The sequence below is a fragment of the Pteropus alecto genome, unplaced genomic scaffold (assembly GCF_000325575.1).
Source record: "Pteropus alecto unplaced genomic scaffold, ASM32557v1 scaffold71, whole genome shotgun sequence".
Classification (NCBI taxonomy): Eukaryota; Metazoa; Chordata; class Mammalia; order Chiroptera; family Pteropodidae; genus Pteropus; species Pteropus alecto.
In genome coordinates, this window is record NW_006433024.1 from 17,236,636 (window position 1) to 17,254,060 (window position 17,425).

Genomic DNA, 17,425 nt, shown 5'->3' on the forward strand with positions numbered 1-17,425 from the left:
CTAAAATCTCTCAAAGACACAAAGCCCAAAAGCATCTGGCCTCGGCGTACCCTGTACCTCTTGCTGAACTGCCCCAAGCCCTATACTAGTGGCAGCCAACTTCGGTTCTGGCTTGGCCTCTTGCACATAAAAACTCAGTGCAGGTGGCAGCCACTTGTGGATTGCTTGATGACTCTTACCAGGTGGCCCTGGAGGTGCTTAGGCTGCGGTTGAACTTGGCTTGCATCTGGACCTCTCGCAGGACTGCCACTAGGCCCCACAAGACACCTACTACATAAAGTCACTCTAATACATAGAAACAGACACAGGGAGGCAGCCAAAATAGGGAGACAAACAAGTCTCATGTGAAAGAACAGAACAAAGCTCTAGAAAAAGAACTCAGCAAAATGGAGACAAGTAATATACCAGATGCAGAGTTCAAAACACTGGTTGTAGGGATGCTCAAGGAACTTAGGGGAAGAGTAGATGAACTCAGAACTTTAACAAAGAGATAGAAAACATAAAAATGGAGACGTAAAACAAAAGGGAACCAGTCAGAAATGAAGAATATAATATCTGAGGTAAAAAGTACATTAGAGGGAATCAATAGAGTGGATGAAGTATAGGATCAAGTCAACGATATAGAGGATGGGGTAGCAGAGGACATCTAATCAGAACAGCAATAAGGAAAAAGAATCCAAAAACATGATAGTTTAAGGAGCCTCTGGGACAACATCAAGTGTAACAACATTCACATCATAGGAGTACCAGCAGGAGAAAAGAATGAGCAAAAAATTGAAAACCTATTTGAAGAAATAATGACGGAAAACTTCCCTAACCTAATGAAAGAAATAGACATATAACTCCAGGAAGTTCAGAGAGTCCTAAACAAGATGAACCCAAAGAGGCCCACACCAAGACATATCATAATTAAAATGTCAAAGGTTAAATACAAAGAGAGAATCTTAAAAGCAGCAAGAGAAAAGCAATTAGTCACCTACAAGTGAGCTCCCATAAGACTGTCAGTCGATTCCTTAACAGAAACTTTGCAGGCCTGAAGGGCTCGGCACAAAGTATTCAAAGTGATGAGAACCCAGACCTACAACCAAGATTACCCAGCAAAGCTATCATTTAGAATCGAAGAACAGATAAAGTGCTTTCCAGACAAGAAAAAGCTAAAGGAGTCTAAGGGAGTTCATCACCACCTAGCCAGTATTACAGGAAATGTTGGAGGGACTTCTTTAAGAAGAAGAAAAAACTATATCAAAAATATGAATAAAGAATGTCAATAACTACATATCTATCAACAGATACTTCAAATGAAAAAGAATTAAATGCCCCAATCAAAAGATAGGGTGGCTGAATGGATAAAAAAATGAGACCCTTACGTAGGCTGCCTACTTCGAATTAAAAGACAGACAAAAGAGATGGAAAAAGATATTTCATGACCTAGAGAGTATTGTGTTGAGTGGAGTAAATTGATAGAGAATGACAAATACCATATGATTTCATGTATATGTGGAATCTAAAGAACAAAACAAACAAAACAGAAACAAACTCATACAGAGAACATTTTGAAAGTTACAGATGGGAGGGGGGTTGAGAGGGCCAGTGAAAAATGCGAAAAATGAGGAAGAGATTAAGAAGTACAAATTGGTAATTATAGTCATAGATGTATAAAGTATAGCATAAAGAATATAGTTGATAATATTGTAATAACTGTGTATGTTGGAGGAGTACTAGATTTATTGGAGTGATCACTTTGTGAGTTATATAAATGTCTAGTCACTACGTTGTACACCTGAAACTAATATAATGTTATATGCCAACTGCAATTAAAAAATGGAAAATATCATTTAAAAACAAAAATGGGGTTGGAGAATGAGGTAAAAGAAACTAAATTAAAAGGCCAGTGATGATGGACTGTGAACCAAAGTGTACGTGTCTGAGGTCCTATGATACTCCCTCAATCCAAGAAGAGAAAATTATAATTCTCCAGTAATCAGAGAAAGTAAATAGGAAGAATAGAACTATCTTTTAAATCTGCCACACTTGGAAAAAAGTGTTAAAATAAGATTAGTATTTACAAAAGTGTGGTCAAACAGGCATTCTCATATTTTGTTGGATAGGTAAATTGATAAGACCTTTAAAAAGGATGTTTTTCTATCAAGGGCCTAAAATACTCACGACCTAGCAACAAACAATTGTAAATTGAAATTATGACAATGAAACCATTCAAATAGCACCCGTATGGTATGAAAACAGATAATAGATCAGTGGGATAGAATAGAGAGCTAGAAATAAATCTTCACTTATACGGTCAACCTATTACAAAGGATGCAAAGATATACAATGGGGTAAAGACATTTCGGTAAGTGGTCTTCAATAAGATACATGCAAAAAAAATGAGAATGGACCACTTTCTTACACCATATACAAAAATAAACTCAGTGGATTAAAGATATCAATGCAAGACTTGAAACCATAAAATTCCTGGAAGAAAAGATAGGCAGTAAACTAACATCGGTCTTAGCAATATATTTTTGGATATGTCTCCTAGGACAAGAGCAACAAAAGGAAAAATAAGTGGGACTACATTTAAAAGTTTTTGCACAGTGAAGGAAACCATCAACGAAATAAAAAGACAACCTACTGAATGGGAGAAGATAATCACAAACGATACAACCAATAAGGGGTTAATATCCAAAATATATAAGAAATGCATACAACTTAACACCAAAAAAAGAAATCCAATTAAAAAATAGAGGGCCTGAATAGCCATTTCTCCAAAGAGGATGTACAAATGGCCAATAGACATAAAAAGATGCTCAACATCACTCACTAATCATCAGTGAAATACAAATGAAAAACACAATGAGCTATCACTTCATACCTGTCAGAATGGCTATCATCAAAAAATCAACAAATAATAAGTGCTGGCAAGGATCTGGAGAAAAGAGAACCCTTGCGCACTGTTAGGATTGTATATTGGTGCAGCCACTATGGAAATCGGTATGGAGATTTCTCAAAAAATTAAAAATAGAGCTGCCATATGACCCGGCAATTCCACTTCCGGGCATTTATCTGAAGAAAACAAAAACACTCATTCAAAAAGATACATGTACTCCATGTTTGCTGCAGTATTACTTATAGTAGCCAAGATATAGAAACAGCCTAGGTGCCCATTGATAGGTGAATGCACAAAAAGGTTGTAAGGTGTGTGCGTATAATGGAATATTACTCAGAAAAAAAAAAAGAATGAAATCTTGCCATTTGCAACAACATAGATGGACCTAGAGGGTATTCTGCTAAGTGAATGTTAGACAGAGACTAAGACAATAATACCAACTGATTTCATTTATATGTAGAATCTTAAAAAAAAAAAAAAGAATTAATAAAACAGAAACAGACCTACAGACATAAAGAACAAGTTGATGTTTTCCAAAGACGGGTGGGGATATAGGTGAAAAAAAAAGTTAAACTGAAAAGTGTCCTCCAAGTTTCAATTTCTACACACTTGAAGACACCAGAATACTGAACTCTAGTTGTTCTCAGTAGAAAATAAATAAATAGCACCGGTAAACAAAATACTTAGAGATATATTTTTAAAAGTATGTGCAAGACATATACGTGGAAACTACAAAACATTGCTGGGAGAAACTAAAGAATACCTAAATAATTAGAGATGCCTTGTTCATGGATTGGAAGACCCAGTATTGTTAAGATTTCACCTCTTCTCACATTGATCTCTAGATTCAAACAAGTCCCAGCCAAAAAACTAGCAGGCTTTTTAAATAGAATTAAACAGGCTAATGCTAAAATTTACATGGAAATGTAAAAGCTCTAGAGTAGCCAAGATAGGAATAAACGGGAGTACACTACTTGATATCAAAACTTACAGTAATCAACACAGTGTAATTTTAACATAATGATGAGTAGATACAATATTAATAAGACAAAACAAAGTGGAGATGTATACATATACATAAGTAATTTTTAACAAAAGTTCCAAGGTAAGTAAAAAAAGGAAAAAGATAATCTTTTCAATGGATGGTGCTGGAACAGTTGGATGTCCATATGCAAAATAATGAGCTTTTTCCTAGCCTTGTACTGTATACAAAGATTAACCTGAAGTGGGTCATAAACCTACACATGAGAGATAAAACTTCTAGAAGAAAACAGGAGAAAATTTTTTTTGTGATCTTGGGTAGTGTAAATATTTCTTAGATAAGACACAAAATGTAGGAAGCATAAAAGAAAATTGATAACTTGGATTTCATCCAAATTAAAAACTTCCACATTCAAATACACTGTTAAGAAAATAAAAAGGCAAGCCATAGACTGGGAAAAATATTTTTAACACATCTAATGAAGGATTTCTCTTCAGGACATGTAAAGAACTCTTAGAACTCAATAAACAGATCGGAAACCTAAGTAAAGAATGAGCAAAAGCTTCATTATGTTTAGATGAGCCAAAGATGATCTCTGTTGTACTGGCTCCAAGTTTATTTCTTCACTACAGGCTGAGACCTTTTAGCTCAAAAGCCTATCGGCGCCAAAATCAAATTTGTACACATCCCATTGTTTTAAAAACAGCCCCAAACAAGTGGGCATTTAGCCATTTAGAACCTGCCTGCTTTGTGTATTCTGGGAAACTGAACCACAGCTCTGCTGGCAGTATAGAAAATGAGCTCTTCGTGGGAAAGGCCCCAAGCCTTTGCCCTTCAAAGTTCTCTGACTCAGAGACACCCTGCCATGCTGCTAGAGCACATCACCTAGATGTGTAACCACCTGTCTTATTCCCCTTTTCTCCGGGAGTTCCTATGCCTTCTTCCCTTTCTGGATGGTGACCCCTTCACCACAAGCCTCTAGACAGTCTCATGCTGTGAGGGACTCCATGCACCCTTGTAGACTCACACAACCCTGTCTCAGTGCTGCTCAATAATGCTTGTTGTGTGTTCCTGCTTCGTGTCTTCATATCTTTTTTCCTTGATCAGCCCACAAATTCCTCCAGTCTTCTACAAGACTGACCTTAGCAGACACTGCATAAAATAAGGAATAACTGCCAATAATCACATGAAAAGATGCTCGTTAGCTTTACACTTCAGGGAAATGCTAATTAAAGCCACATTGAGATACCACTACATACCCACTAAATAAAAAAGACTGACACTCCTAAGTGATGGTGAAGATAATGGAGCAAAATGATGCAGCTCTCTGAAAAACAGTTTGTCAGTTCTTATAAAGTTAGACATGTGCCATGTAATCCATAATTCCACTCCTCGGTATCATTTACTCAAAGGAAATAAAAGCTTATGTCCACACAAAGACATATGTTTAGAGCTGCTTTATTCTTAATAGTGAAAAATTAGAAACAACCCAAATGTTCATTAGCCAAAGAATGGAGTACTATGAAGCAATAAGAAGGGACAGATTACCAGGAGACACAGCATGGATTAATTAAAGAAGCCAGACGCAAAAAGCTACATACTGTATGCTTCCATTTTTATGCGTTTCTAGAAAAGGCAAAACTAGAGTGATAGTAAGCAGTCGGTTATGATGGATGAAAGATTAGGGAGGGGAGTGACTATAAAGAAGCATGAGGAAACCTGGAGATGATAGACATGTCTATCTTGATTGCGGTGTTATGCAACTGTACACACTGATAATGAAAAAAAAAATGGAACAAATATTGCTACTAAGTTGCTAAACTCAGCTCAAGGCATAAACATTCTGGAACAACTGCTGAATAGACACATATAGACTTACCTCCTTATAATTTTCTGCCTCCCTCATTTGCATATTAGAACTAACCAAGCCCTGTGAACCCAGCCAGCAATCTTCATTTATGTGAAAGAATTACATTTTGTGGTTTTGCCTTTATAAACTCTGCCTTTCTTTGTTCTGTCCAAAGCACAGTTTAGGGTGCTATCTGAATCTGTGTCTCCCAGGTTATAACTCTTTTTGCTCAAATAAATGCTTTCTATTCTTTATTACAGCTTAAACCCTCTTTTTGGGTTTCTAGTATGTGGTAACTTTTTTGGTTGATGACATTTATCGAAAATCATTAAACACTAAAATTAAAATTTTAATTGTTTTTAAACTATCTTCCAAAAAATGGACTAAGAAAAAGACAAAGTACTTATACCTTTTAACTCAGTAATTGCATTTCTAAGAATTTAATATAAAGAAATAATTAGAGATGTGTATAAAATATACTAGTGCTTGTTTCAGTATTATTTAGAATAGCTAAATACTTAAAACAACTAAATTCTCGGAAATAGAATATTGTTTAGATCTACCTATGATACATTCATACATGGAAACTGTCAAGCCATTAAATATTATATAGAAAATAAGACTTGGAAAAAATCTTTACTATTTTAGAGTGGCAAGTGGGATTTTTGTGGTATTATGCCAATGAAATCTGAAAATCTCTTACCTCCATATTTTATTCTCCTCATTGACAGTGGAAGAGAAAAAAATTTTAGATCAATGTTCTTTAGCAACAAGGTAGGCCAAGTTCACCATTACCTTTTTCTATAAAACAGGGATTATATACACCCTGAAGAATATTGACTGATATTTATAAATCCCCAAGCTGATGCCCTTAGCTTTCACTTATAAAAAAAAAATGTCCCAAAATTAGATTAAGAGAACACATGTTTGTACCTCAAATCAGAAGAAAGTTGAAATGAGGTTTCAACATAGGCAAAGAGTCAGAATATTTCATCCCATCTATAGCGTGTAGGTAAAATTTCCCATCTACTGGTTGAGAAGCCTGAGAGTAGGAGTTTAGGGCCACTTGAACTATTGAATATTCCCACCTTGAGGCAGGGAAGGTAAATAGCGTCTGAAGAACTTTTAATAGAAAATAAAGGGCCTGTGAAATTCTTTGATTAGCCTCCATTTTGGTGTCCTGAAATTTTCATTTTATGATTAAAAGAAAGAATGGATTAACTCAGAGATCTCCAACTTTGCACATCCAACTTGAACAGGCCCTGAAACAGCAAGGAAGTATCTAAACAGGAAAAAGAACTATTAAAATAATTGTCTATATTTTTTAGTATTGGTTAACTTTTTGAAAGTAAAGTAGAAAAATGTTGTTAGTGGTAGCATTCAAACATGTTAAACCATGTTTTCTGTATACTTGGAAACCTGTACTCAAAAATTATCATCCTGTCCATGAATTGTTTTTTGTTGTTTTTTCCTACTAATTTACAATTAACTGGATTTCTATAAACAGGGCCTTTTATGTTAAGACAAGTTTATTAAAAATTTTGTATGAGTAAGAAATACAATTTTAGAAGGAAGTTTTGTTTATATTCCTGTTACCAGAGCAAAAAAAGGGTTTGTCTCCCTGCGTGCGTCTAAGCCAAAAAGATACGTGTAGGTTTTGCAGCAAAGAAATAAGATTTATTTAGTCTAAGGCCATGCTACCCTGAACAAGCCCGATCCTGTCTGATCTCAGAAGCTAAGCAGGGTTGGGCCTGGTTAGTACTTGGGTGGGAGACCACCTAGGAAGACCAGGCGCTGTAGGAGTAAAAAAAATTAAAAAATAAGAGATTGTAAGCTGACGAGTTCCTTGCAATTCGTGAGGTCAACCAAGGGTTGCCTCGCCTAAAAATAAAAAGAAAAGAAAAGAAAAGAAAAGAAAAAAGATTTATTTAGAGAGTTGCGAGTCCCAGAAACACAGGCAAACTATTGTCCTCAACAACCTGGCTCCCCTGAGTGTCCCAGGAGTCCAGATGATATAGGGAAAAATCAGTAGTCATGGAAATTAAGGGAGTTGGTTTGGTGGGTGCTACTGATTGGACGACTGAAGGGGGATGAAGTAACTGATCATTGTGTCTGATTCTGGAATCAGCCATGGCACCATCCCATCTGGTCCCATGCCTGGCCCCTGTGGCCAGTGGGGTTGCTCTGCCTCGATGGGCCTGGGGTAGAAACACATCTAAAGCCAAGATGTTATCCTTAAAGTTCAACTGAAACCTGTCAACCTCCTGATTATAGACCTGAGGCTAGGTTAATCTTATGTCCTGAGACTTAATGATTAAAGGAGCAGCCATATAGAGGTAGAAGGATAAAGATGGACAAAAGCAAGTTGGTCACAGTGCCATTGTCTGGGCAAAACCAGCTTGAATCAGAGAGAAAAAAAACTATATTAAAGAAATGAATTTTGTAAGAGGTTATATTCCCACTTAAATGATTAAAACATCTCATTCATGAGATATTTATATATTTATAAGGAACTTGTGGAAATATTAAAATTGGGCTCTTTGGTTTCTACAAACCAGACCACAAAGAGTTCCATGTTAAGGAACTTAGAGAGTATTTGTTCATATCCTCATTAACACATATACGTGTATAATAAAATGCTGAATATAGTTATAAATAAGATAGTTCTAAAGGAGAAATGTCTAAGAGACAGTATATGGATTGGGAATAGAAAACAGGACCCTATAACTACTCGTGCCTTGCGTATAGGTAATTTCTCTCGAGCTAAAACTAGAGCTTCTGATTTTTATTTCCAGATGATTTGATTTCAAAGAGCTATTGTCATGTGCACCCACATTTTTTTTCTTTCCCTCTGAATTTCATCTAATACAGGCATGCTGGAAACATGAGAAGTTTTTTCCATGTGTCTAACTATAAATCAAGACTACTTACTTGCCTTGTGCTCCAAGAAGGAAGGTACGTATTTCACCTTTAGGATATTCACATATTCTTTTTCTTTTCCCTGTGGTGTTCAGAAAGTGGAATGTTTTTTCCTAAATAGACTTGGATTGTACATGTTTCTGATGATTTCTTTGTTTGTAGTGAGTCTAGTTGCCGATTTTACATCCGTTCTTAGCAACTCACTTCCGGTAGTTCTTTGTATTGTTAGCTAGCTATCCATTTTTGCGGCTAACTTAATCAAAGTAAACATTTTTTTTCATGTAATCCTACTTTCTTGTTCACTTTTACTGGTCATTGAAATGTTCTCAACTTGATGAATTTTCCACGTATGTATGCTTGAAACTTTGAAAGAGAAAAAAAATACATGGGGTGTGATGTCCAGGGATACTTGATTTAGAGGTGCTTCAAAAAAAATACATTAGTCACATCAACAATTGCAAACAGATCATTTTTTATAAAGGACATTAGTAAGACTATTAAAAATTTTGGAGTATTTGATGGTATAAAAGAACTATTGTTAATTTTTTGGTGAGATATTGGTATTATAGTTTAAAAAGAGATATCATTTTAGAGATAAATGCTGAAATACCTACAGATAAAATACTATGTTTTCTGGGATTTGCTTCAAAATAATTCAGGAGAGAGGAAGTGGATAGTGGTATAGATGAGGAAACATGAGTTGATAGTTACGGAAGTTTACTATATGTGGGAGTTCATTGTATTATTCTATCTAGCTTTTTATATGTTTGAAATTGTAATAAAAAGGAAAGCGCATTTTGAAAAGGGTTAATACTCTTATACAAATAACCTTTTACAAATCATTAGGAAAAAGATAAATATACCAGTAAGCAAAAGATATGAACAGTGTGCAAAAGAAAATATACAAATGGCAATAAGCATAGGAAGAAAACTTCAGCCTCAAAAAGATGCAAATTAAAACAATGCACGATGTTGTGATCTATAATGAGAAACATATATTTGGTCTTCGTCTACCATTCCTGGCTCACAGCTCCCTAAACGCTTGGAATTTCCTAAGTGCAAAGAACACTGGGAGCATCATTTGTTAAAATATTTGTTCTTGAAATAGCTCCAGAGCCATAAAGGTGAAAGATGTTATTCATAACAAGTCCCTTTCAACCACATCTGTGTTTATGTTAATGTGGTGACTTTTGGGAAACTCCTAAGGATGAGGGCTGGTTGCCAGGGGAACCAACCAGGATTAGAGAGTTGGAACTTTCAGCCTCGCCCCTCCCCCACCTCTGGAGGGAAAAAGGGCTGGAAATTGAATCAACTGCTGGCCAATGATTTAATCAATCATGCCTATATAATGAACCTTTCAGTAGTGTGGGGTCCCAAGAGCTTCCGGGTTGCTGAATATATGGAGGTGCTGGGAAGGTGGCATACTTGGAGAAGGCATGAAAGCTCTATGTCCCTTCCCACATACTTTGCTTGATGCATGTCTTCCATCTGGTTGTCCCTGAATTATATCCTTTTATATTAAACTGGTAAGCTAGTAGGTAAACTGATTTCCTGAGTTCTGTGAACCACTCTGGCCAATGAATAAAACCCAAAGAAGAAGTCATGGGAATCTCCCATTTATAGCCAGTTGGTCAGAAGCACACATAACAACCCGGACTGGCAATTGGTGTCTGAAGTGGGGGCAGTCCTGTGGGACTAAGCCTGTGGGATTTGAGGCTATCTCCAAGTAAATAGTATCAGAATTAATTGCTTGGTGGTGTTGGAAAACACACCTTCAGAAGTGAGATACTTTTATTCACCTGAAGAATTGACAAAAAAGTTTAATGATAATAACTACTATCCATGACGATGAGGTAAAGCAAATAATCCATTTGCTACTGGAACTGTAAGTCCAGTAGGCCTCTCAGGTTTCTTGGTTGTCATCTCTATCTTTTCTGAAAGGTAGGCATTATTTGCCATCCCCGTTTTATACGTGATGTAATTAAATACCAGAATTGTCCAAGGTCACACAACTGAAGGCTTGTTCTTTTCCTTACAATACCGAGAAAGCAGATTCTGTTGATGAACTATTTCACAATATATCTGATAATGAGTCGCCTAAAGTTATTTTGTGACCTGGGTGATCCCGGATGATTGAAAGACAGAGCAGACAAGCCCACCCTATGGGTTGGAGTAAAGCCCAGCTAATGCCACTGTATATTGGCCAAACCCTGGTCAACTCATGGGCGTGGGAGAGAGAAGCAAATGTAGTTCATTGTATGCCAAGAAAGTTTTTTGGTTGTATGCAGCCGTAGCCACCTGAGACCTCATCTCCTTTATTCCCTTTTCTCCCTCAATTTCCTTATACTCTAGGCATGCTACTCTTTCTTCCTCCCTGAACTCTTTAGCCTACAGCCTTTGGGCAAGCTCTTCTCGGCGGTTCCCTCAACACGTGGAGCCTAGGAAAGGGGGGCTATTTATTTCTTCATTCTCTACCTTGTTTCAAAGAAGATTTGAAGGCTTATTAAAATTCTCATTATGCAAAATAAAAATAGAAGGGAGTTAGAGGTAAGAAAACGTTTAGATCCCCAATAAAGATAATGTGAACATGGTTCACTAATGATATCTATTTCACAGAGGCATAACTGGTATTGTGATTTTTCAATGTCCCGAGTGAGGGGTGACAATGAAGTTGGTAGGCCTACCAGACAAGCCCCAATGGCGTGACAAAGAGTAACCAATTAGTCATGCTTTAATATACTAACAGGTTTTTTTTTTTTTTTTTTAACAGCTTGCTTTTTATCCCTGAGGGTATAAAAATCTCACCTGATTTGGGCTAGGTGAGAAAATAAAGTGTGGCTTTTTTCCACTGTTATACAATTTCAATTCTTGGTTCTACAAAGAAACAATCCATGAGTTATAACTTAAGGGAAAAGTAGAGCCAAAAGATAGACTATATAGTTTTAAAATTGTGAATGATTTTATTTTCAACTGAAAGTTATTGCTCCCTACCACTAACTTTTACCCTTTTCCTCCTACAATAATAATCCATTTGTTCACTTAATGAATACTTATTCAGAGCCTACTATGTGTTTCCCAGGGCTACACTGGTGAATGAGACAAACAGACCTTTTACAATGATTAAATATGGTTGGTGTAAGATGGACCTTGCTGCTTTTGAAGAATACAGAGAAGGCCCTTGTTGCTTGAGTTTAGTAAACAAGAGAGGATGGGAGGGGCCAGAGCCAGGTATGCTTCCTTTGGACACACACAAGCACACGCACACTATTTTGCTGCTATTATAAATTATCACAAATTCGTGGCTTAAAGCAACACACTCTTATTCTCTAATGGTTCCATAGGTTAGAATTACAACACAGGACTCACTGAACTAAAATCAAAATGTTTCTTTTGGAGATTTAAGGAAGAGTTCGTTCCCTTGCCCTTTTCAGCTTCCAGATGCTGCCCCCATTGCTTGGCTCATGGACCCCTTCCTCCATCTTCAAAGCCAGAAACATTGCATCTCCTGACCATTCTTCCACAATCACATCTCCCATTCTGACCAAAGCTGGGAAAGTTTCTCCAGTCTTAAGCTTCCAAGCGATTAGATTAGGCTTACCTGGATAGCCTCCCCATTGCAAAGTCCTTAACCTAATCATACCATCACAATATGTTGTCACATAAGATAACATTCACAGATTGCAGTGGTTAGGGTGTGATATCTTTGGGGGAAGTGTCATTATTCTGCCTCACACACACACATACAAAGATAGATATGTAATGAATTTAAAAATTTATACAGAAATTTTTCTCAAAAAATTAGACATAAATAAAATAAACATATTAGGACCGCAAAAACAGAGGCATAATCGTTTTAAAAGACTTAAAGTTTTTATATGTATATATTATTAGTACTACATCTCTGATGAGGTATTGCCATGGATATTGAAGAAAAAAGAAATGGAGAACCACAGCTACAATAAACGACATGATTTAGTCTTAGAAATATGATGAGTAAAAAGAGCAAGTCCCAGAAGACTACCCCAGTATGGGTTTTAGGTCCAGGCATGAGTTTCCTTAGGGTTGCTGTAACAGTTCTGGAGGCTGGATGTCCAAAATCAGGGCTCTGAAGGCTCTAGGGAAAAATTCTTCCTTGCTTCTTCCCAGCTTCCGGTTGTCGTCAGCAATTGTTAGCATTCTTTGGCTTGTAGTGGCATCACTACATTTTCCCCCTCTTATAGTCTTCCTTCCTCTGTCTCTCTCCGTGACTCTCTTTCTTTTTAAGGACACAGTAATTGGATTCAAAGCCGACCCTAATCTAGTATGACCTCATCTTAACTTGATTATGCCTGCGAAGACCCAATTTCCAAATAAGGCCACATTCACATCCTTAGGTGCCAGTGAGTTAGGAGTTCAACATACCTTTAGGAGGGGACACTATTCAACTCAAAATAGTCAGGTTTCCCTGGGGACACACTCTGAGACTGAGATTTGCTTGGACGGGACTTATTTATGAAGTGCTCTGGTGAACAACATCAGTAAGGGAGTGAGGGAAGCAGTAAGGGAGTGAGGTTAAGCTGAGGGAGAAGCTGAACTTCTGAGGAAGCAGTGCAGTTGTAATGGAAGCCTCAGCTGATTCCCCAGGGAGCTCTGAGGCTAGGGTGGCCTTTCTGAGATGTCCATAATTGAGATAAATAGGCCAGGCTTTTGGATTCCTGTATCAACCAGGCATTGGATACAGGCTGCTTGTGGAGACGGGGCAAAGCAACTCCTTTGCCAAGGCCAGTTCCTGTAGCCAGACACAGCTGTGAGCCCTCAGCAACTAGTCCGGGGGGCGGAGTGGAGGGGAGTGAATGTCTTAGTCCTGGAGGGGGAGTTGCATACTTGAGCATCCACAACATTATGGTTATTAATTGAGTTAGAAAATAAGCAAAACTGAACAATATATTATTATTTCATATAAATTTGTGATTAAATATATACTTACTAATATGTATATATAAAGAGTATTTATATACCACATAAACTTTATATATTTAAAAGTAGTAGAATGATATACAACATTTTGGACTGGGCTTACCTTCAGAGGATGGGATAGGTTAGGTTCTTGGTTTTTGGTTCTTGAATTGGGTGGTGAGTTGACAGCCTTTCATTACATAATGCTTTATGACTAATTTATGTATTTCATGTAATCTTTTGTATATAACAAATATATTTCTAAATACAATAAAGGTAAGAAAGAAAATAACTAGGCAAAAGCAACAGAAAATAAACTAGTTGGAAATTTTAGGAAAAAAGTATGAGTAAAGATAGCAAACCCTGGGTAGATTGCTGAAGTAAGTAGTCAGGTGAAGAAAAACTTATAAAATTCTCTCTCATTATTTACTTTAAATTTGACTGTGTAACCATCCAAAAGTTTTGTCATTTCATCATAGCTTGAAATATGTTGTAGAAACATCTGTTTGCTCCCCCTGTCACCTAATTTTAAATTGGTTCATCATTTCATCATAGCTTGAAATATGATGTTGCAGAAACATCTGTTTGCTCCCACTGTCACCTAATTTTAAATTGGTTTGTTTACAGTGGCACTATTTTTTTTTTTAAGTGGGTAAGGCTGTTGGGATGTTTTATTAGAATGGCTGGTACGATAAAGAAATCCAGTTAATAAATGCTACTGATATGTCAAGATTTCACTATGGTATTTTTAATGGTGTATTGATAGAAGAAAGAAATTGTTGAATTATGTTTGTATGATCACAACTTTTCCTTTTTAAAAGTATGTGTATGTATGTCATGTATATCATACAGTTTGGGGGCAAGTTCCCCAAGGGGGTGGGGAGCTCAAGCCCTGCACTATGAGAGAAAAGTGTTCTTGGCTGAGAGCAAGAAAGAATTCAAATGCCTGCCAAAGTCAGAGTCGAAAGGAAAATTTATTAGAGAAGGGGTAACGCTCCATTGACACAGCATAGTCTCTGAGAGGCAGAGAGTGAGAGAGCCTGAGAGAGACTCAGAAGGACAGAGACAATAGAGAGAGATGGCCACAGTGACAGGGACCCGTAGTGTTAGGGGAATTCAGTTTATATATCATTCTTTAGTTCTGCGAATTACAGCTTAAGGACTTTTTTATGCATTCTCTTTTGACATGGGTGTCAACGCCGAGCTGATCAAGAAGGGAAGGCTTTGGTGGTGAGACGCCAGGTAGGAGGAGCCTACATGAGAATGAAACAGCAGCATCTGGTCTGGCTGTAGGGACTGATCAGCATATTGCAGTCCTTGAATATAGCTTGATTTAATATTTTAGTGTTCTTGCCTTCTGCCTACACTAATTTACTTACACAGAAAAAGCAATAGAAGAATGCACTCCAAATTACCAGATGTGATTAATGGAAACAGGATATGGATATTTTATATACTGCTGTGAAAATAAATTTAAAAAATGTTAAAATTATATTTTTAAATCAGTTGTTTCAAAACAACCGGTTTTAGTTATATATGTTTGCAGAGGTTCTGTAAAACATGAGCTTAAGTTCCTTCATAAGTAGGTGAGAGTGTAGAAAGAGCCCTGGATTTTTAGTGTAGATGTCTTGGTTTTAAAACCAGGCCTACTGCATCAAAGTGATTCTTAAGTAAGAAGTTTATCTTAAAGAATTTGTTTCCTTGTTGGAAAAATGGGGGTGATTTGTGTTGTTGGAATGGAATAAAGTATGTGAATTTACTTTGAAAATGATATTGCAGTATTGAAGTATAATAAATGTTAATGTTCATGTCTATGGTAATATTGTTTGCTAAAGAAATAAAATATTAACTTTTTGGGAACCTCACAATTACTAATGCCAAAAATTTCAGTTTCTTTTAAACTGGTTTGTTTTTCATGGCACTATTTTCTTTTTTAACCCAGGATTGAACACCTCCTCGACTGAACTGAAATGAGACATCGAGTACAATATTTTAAGCTATGTTTAAAAGAAGATGAAATAGAAGAACAAACTGTTAAAAATATGTAAGTGTTATGGTACAGCCAAATGAAGGATTCGGCTCTACTGGTATTCTTAAAAATTCCTACTTCTGTGAAATTCCCTAATTGCAGAATTCTCCTTCACTACATCGAACAACTGATTTCCTCAGTAGTTCCGATCTGAAAGTGAATTAACAGAAATACTGAAAATGAATTTAAAATTAAATGGGAACATTCGTATACCAATATGATACAGTATTGTTGATTCGCATTTTTCTATATTCAAGACTATTCTTAAATTCAAATCTTTTAAATAAATGAGACTGAAAGCCAATGTGGTTGTGTCTGAGTATGTTTTTTGTGTGACATCCAAATATTCCTAGAGATTCTTCTATTTCTCCTCAACCATTTTTATGTTGCCTTCTTTGAGCAAGCTCTTGAGATGTGATTTCATAACGTTTTTAGGTGAAATCCCAATTCTGCTGACTACCCTCTATGTGTCCATAGGAAAGTTACTTAAATGGGTTAAGCCTCAGTTTTTTCATCTTTAAAATAGGGCTAAAAGTAGTACTTACGTCACTGAACACTTAATATATCTATCTGCCAATCATTGCTAAATGCTTAAGTAATAATGTCCCATCTTACAGATGTAGACTTTTAAAAAAAATTTATTTATTTAATTTTTTTTTGGGTGACATTGGTTAATGAAACCCAGTGTTTCACGTATACAATTTAACAGTAAGGCATATGTATATATTGCATTGTGTGTTGGTGTAAAAGGGGTCAACTATGTGGTGACAGAAAGAAATCTAACTATGAGAGGGGAACACAGATGTAGAATTTGAATGATTGGTAGCTAAATCCATACAAGATCATACAGCTAATAAGAGTTAGAATTGGGTGGGATCTGGTCCCAGGTTTACCTGACACCAAACCCAAAAGTTTTATAATATTGCTTCCTCTTTGGAGAGCTATTCATAGTTTCGTATGTCAATTTCTAGAAACCCTGGTCTATATGTTAAATTTTAGTACAGAATACTGCTGAACAGGTGTAGACCATCATTATAGGTGTGTGCATTAGAGTTTTTAGTAGTTCTTTTCTTTTTTGTACTTATTACGCTTTTTATCATATAATTAGTTGGATGCCTGTTTCTCCCATTAGACTGTTTTCATTTATTCGTTCAGCATTCATTCAATACATAGGTATTTACTGCATACCTACTAAGTATCAGGTTCTCTTAGGTGTACATCTAAGGTGAAGATATAATGGTGAACAAGGAGAGGTCACTGTCCTCAGGAACTTACATTCTATTGGGAAGGTGGACAAAAATCAAATAAACAATTTGAAAGCATTTAAGTGTTATAAGAATAACATTTTAAGATAAAAGGTAAGTAGTGAGAGGACAAAGGAAGGAGGCTATTTGGGATATTTATGTAGGACGGTCAGAGAAAACCACTCTAAGGGCCAGGGGGAGGTGTGAACAAAAGCCTAAATAACATAAAGGAGTGAGCCTTGGAAAATAGAGGGCAAAGGGTTCCAGGGAGAGGGAACAGGTAGTATGCTTTGAGACTGGAATAAAGTTAACTTATTTGAAGAACTCCCAGAAGTGTGGCTGGAATCAAGTGAGCACAGTAGTGATTGATGCTGCTGGAGGGTCAGATCACATAAACTAGTCTTGGAGGACTTTGTTCTTAATGTGATATAAAGTCCTGAAGGGATTTGAGCAGAAGAAATAATATGTTATTTACTTAAAAAAATAAACACTCTAGTTGCTTCATGGAGAACACACCTCAGAACATACCTTAGGAGGATATTGCCATACTCCAGGCAGGAAACGCTTGTGATTTGGATTA

At 36.5% G+C, this 17,425-nt stretch overlaps 1 long non-coding RNA gene and 1 pseudogene across 1 annotated transcript in view; both read left to right on the plus strand.

The window, feature by feature from the left end:
* The window catches only part of LOC112476611, an 85,128-nt gene extending 69,223 nt beyond the window's left edge, over positions 1–15,905 (plus strand). The window contains exon 5 of the long non-coding RNA XR_003045173.1: positions 15,515–15,905. This is a non-coding gene — a long non-coding RNA (uncharacterized LOC112476611). The remainder of the gene's footprint in view (positions 1–15,514) is intronic.
* Positions 7,403–7,521, plus strand: LOC112476650 (annotated as a pseudogene).
* Positions 15,906–17,425: the final 1,520 nt, after the last annotated feature.